Consider the following 4453-nt stretch of genomic DNA (forward strand, 5'->3'; position numbering starts at 1 on the left):
TGAAGGTGGAAGTTTGCATATCCCTTTGGATAACTACCCTTTTTGAGACTACTATCAAAGCATAGATCAACTACCAAGCCACACACCGCTGTGCTCTAAAAGATATAAGTGAAGCACATAGAGCAAAATCAACTAGCTCAAAAGATATAAGTGAAACACATGTGAGCTGAATTGTCTAACCAAAGGATATAAGTGAAGCTCGACAAAATCACGGTGAGTGCATGTCTCTCTCTCTAGGTGTGCAACAAGGATGATTGTGACACAACAAAAATAAAAGACTCCTACGATACAAGACGCTCCAAGCAAAACACATAACATGTGGTGAATAAAAATATAGCCCCATGTAACGTTACCGATGGATTGAAGACGAAAGAGGGGATGCCTTCCCGGGGCATCCCCAAGCTTAGGCTTTTACGGCATCCTTGAATCAACTTGGGGTGCCTTGGGCATCCCAAAGCTTGAGCTTTTGCCACTCTTTATCTCTTTGTCCATAAGAACTTCACCCAAAACTTGAAAACTTCACAACACGAAACTTAAACAGAAACTCGTGATAACATTAGTATAAGAAAGCAAACCACCACTTCCTTAGGTACTGTAGCAAACTTAAATTCTACTTATGTTGATGTTGGGCTACTGTATTTTCAATTTTCCATGGCTAATACCCCCCGATACTATCCATAGTTTCATCAAAATAAGCAACCAACTCAACAAAAACAGAATCTGTTAACAGCAGATCAGTCTGTAGCAATCTGTATACTTCGTATACTTCTGGTACTTAAAATTCTGAAAAATTACGACAGTCTGAAGAACTTGCGTAGAAACCAGCACCAAAAAGAATCAACTCAAAATCTCTTACAGAAAAAATGAAAATTCTTTTCGTGAGCAGAAAGTTTATGTCTTTTCCAGCATGACCAAACGATCATCCCAAGACTTAATCATAACAGTTTTACTTGGCACAAACGCAAAAAGAAACACAAAAAACACAATCATAACAGAATTATGAAAGTGTGGAAAACACAAAACAGAAAGAAAAAGGATAGATTCGTTGGGTTGCCTCCCAACAAGCGCTATTGTTTAACGCCCTTAGCTAGGCAAAAGGTGATGGAATCACGTATAGTCATCTTTGGAGCTCAAACCATAAGTAGCGTGATCATTTATCATCTTAAGATCTTCATCTTTATTGGATGACTCACCACTAGCTTTAGGAACAAAAACAGACTTGACGGTCTTTTTGAGAGTGAGATTTGGAGTATTTTGCACAGCGGCAAAAGCGAACCCAAGTTGGTTATGACATCTTCTAGTTTGCCAATTCTAGAGGAATCATTAACTATAGGTTCCTTCTCCCTTAAATTTTTCAAGACCATTTCCACTTTGGATCCGTACTGAGTAATTTGATTCTGGATCTTTCTGTCCAAACCCTCAATAAGTTCAATTGTGGCAATTTTGTTTTCAATAGCGTCAAGCCTTTGCATCATGTGTTCCAAGGTCAAGGTGGTTCCATTAACCATGAGCAGGGGTGAGCCTACCAAATTCATGATAGCTCCATAGGAGTCAACAGTATGGCTCCCCAAAAAATTCCCGCCTACGATGATGTCAAGGATATACCTATTCCAAGGAGAGATTCCAACATAAAAACTGCGAAGAAGAACGGTAGTGGATTGCTTATGAGTAGATCTACTTTGAGCATTGCAAATCCTGTACCAAGCGTCCTTTAAATTTTCTTCCTCATTGTGCCTGAAATTGAGAACTTCGTTCTCAGGGGTATCGTTTGGAGTAGTGGGTCTAGCCATTGATGGACTATCCCACACACAAACAAGCAGGAAGTAAGCGGGCAAAAGAGAACGACAAAAAGGCAAAAGGAAACGGCAAGGGATAAAGGCAAATGAAAACGGCAAATGTGAAGTGGGGGAGAGGAAAACGAGAGACAATTGGCAAAAAAAGTAAATGCAAGAGATGAGTTTGTGACACCTACCTGGATAGGTCTTGATCTCTCCTTCCCCGACAACGGCGCCAGAAATACTTCTGCTACTGCAACAAAAGATCTTCCAACGGCGCTAGAAACAAGCGTGTTGACGGGAGACTATTCTTTTCTTTATACTCCTCAGCAACTGCGCCAGGAATCCTTCTGCTACAGCTACGCCTTTAGGGACTTCCTTGGCAAATATGCAAAGGATTCCCCCGTGGCCTTGGAGCCTTGCGTTGGTGCTCCCTCGAAGCGGAAAGGGTGATGTAGCACAGCGGCGGCAAGTATTTACCTCAATTTTGAGAACCAAGGTATTGAACCAGAGAAAGGATCGCGTCAAGTCACAAGTACCTGCACAAACACAAAAAGCTTGCACCCAACGCTATGAAGGGGTTGTCAATCCCTTATAGATTGTTTGCAAAGTGAGAAGTGAAAGCAACAAAGTAAACAAAGCAAAGTGAAAGTGAAAGTGGAAACGATAGTTGTGAATAGACCTGGGGGCTGTAGTGTTCACTAGTGGCTTCTCTCATGATAGCAATTAGACAGTGGGTGAATGAATTATTGTCGAGCAATTCATAGAACCGCGCAAAGTCGTGACGTTATCTAAGGAAATGATTACATCTATAGGCATCACGTCCAAAACAAGTAGACCGATACTTTATGCATCTACTACTATTACTCCACACGTCGACCACTATCCAGCATGCATCTAGTGTATTAAGTCCAAAAGAACAGAGTAACGCCTTAAGCAAGATGACATGATGTAGATGGACAATCTCATATCTACGATAAAAGCCCATCTTGTTACCCTTGATGGCAACAACACGATGTGTGCCTTGCTGCCCCTTCTGTCACTGGGAAAGGTCATCACACGGTATGAACCCAAAACCAAGCACTTCTCCCATTGCAAGAATCATAGATCTAGTTGGCCAAACAAAACCCAAGACTCGGAGAGACTTACAAGGATATCAAATCATGCATATAAGAAATCAGCCAAGACTCAAATATAATTCATAGATAATCCGATCACAAATCCACAATTCATTGGATCTCGACAAACACACCGTCAAAGAGGATTACTCGTTCCGTAGCACATCATCCCGTGACTAACTCCTTAGTCACACTGAGCTCATTATGATTATGTTCTACCGAGTGGGCCCAGAGATACCTCTCCGTCACACGGAGTGACAAATCCCGATCTCGATTCGTACCAACCCAATAGACACTTTCGGAGGTACCCGTAGTGCAACTTTATAATCACCCAGTTACATTGTGATGTTTGATACACCAAAGCAGTCCTACGGTATCCGGGAGTTGCACAATCTCACAGTTGAAGGAAAAGATACTTGACATTAGAAAAGCTTTAGCATACGAACAACACGATCTATTGCTATGCTTAGGATTGGGTCTTGTCCATCACATCATTCTCCCAATGATGTGATCCCGTTATCAGTGACGTCTAATGTCCATGATCAGGAAACCATGATCATCTATTGATCAACGAGCTAGCTAACTAGAGGCTTGCTAGGGACACATTGTGATCTATTTATTCACACATGTATTAATGTTTCCTGTTAATACAATTATAGCATGAACAATTGACGATTATCATGAACAAGGAAATATGATAATAACCATTTTATTATTGCCTCTAGGGCATATTTCCAATAGTCTCCCACTTGCACTAGAGTCAATAATCTAGTTACATTGTGATGTATCAAACACCCATAGCATTGTGGTGTTGATCATGTTTTGCTCGAGGAAGAGGTTTAGTCAACGGGTTTGCAACATTCAGATCCGTGTGCACTTTACAAATATCTATTACTCCTCTCTGGACCTGGTCCTGGATGGAGTTGTAGTGGCGTTGGATGTGCTTGGTCTTCCGGTGAAATCTGGGCTCCTTGGCTATGGCAATGGCTCCAGTGTTATCACAGAAGAGTGACATCGGACCCGACGCGCTTGGAACCACTCCAAGGTCGGTGATGAGCTCCTTCATCCAAATCCCTTCATGAGCCGCTTCTGAAGCAGCTATGTACTCCGCTTCACATGTAGATGCTGCCACGACGTCTTGCTTGCTGCTGCACCAGCTCACTGCCCCGCCATTCAAAACATACACGTATTCGGTCTGTGACTTAGAGTCATCCGGATCTGTGTTGAAGCTAGCATCGGCTTAACCCTTTACGACGAGATCTTCGTCACCTCCATAAACGAGAAACATCTCCTTAGTCCTTTTCAGGTACTTAAGGATATTCTTGACCACTGTCCAGTGTTCCATATCGGGATCACTTTGGTACCTCCCTACCAAACTTATGGGAAGGTTTATATCAGGTCTGGTACACGACATGGCATACATTAGAGAGCCTACGACTGAAGCGTAGGGGACAATACTCATCTTCTCTCTATCTGCTGTCGTGGTCGGTGACTGAGTCTTACTGAATCTCATACCTTGCAAAACTGGCAAGAACTCCTTCTTCGAGTTTTCCATATTGA

The sequence above is a fragment of the Hordeum vulgare genome, chromosome 1H (assembly GCF_904849725.1).
Source record: "Hordeum vulgare subsp. vulgare chromosome 1H, MorexV3_pseudomolecules_assembly, whole genome shotgun sequence".
NCBI classification, from domain to species: domain Eukaryota; kingdom Viridiplantae; phylum Streptophyta; class Magnoliopsida; order Poales; family Poaceae; genus Hordeum; species Hordeum vulgare.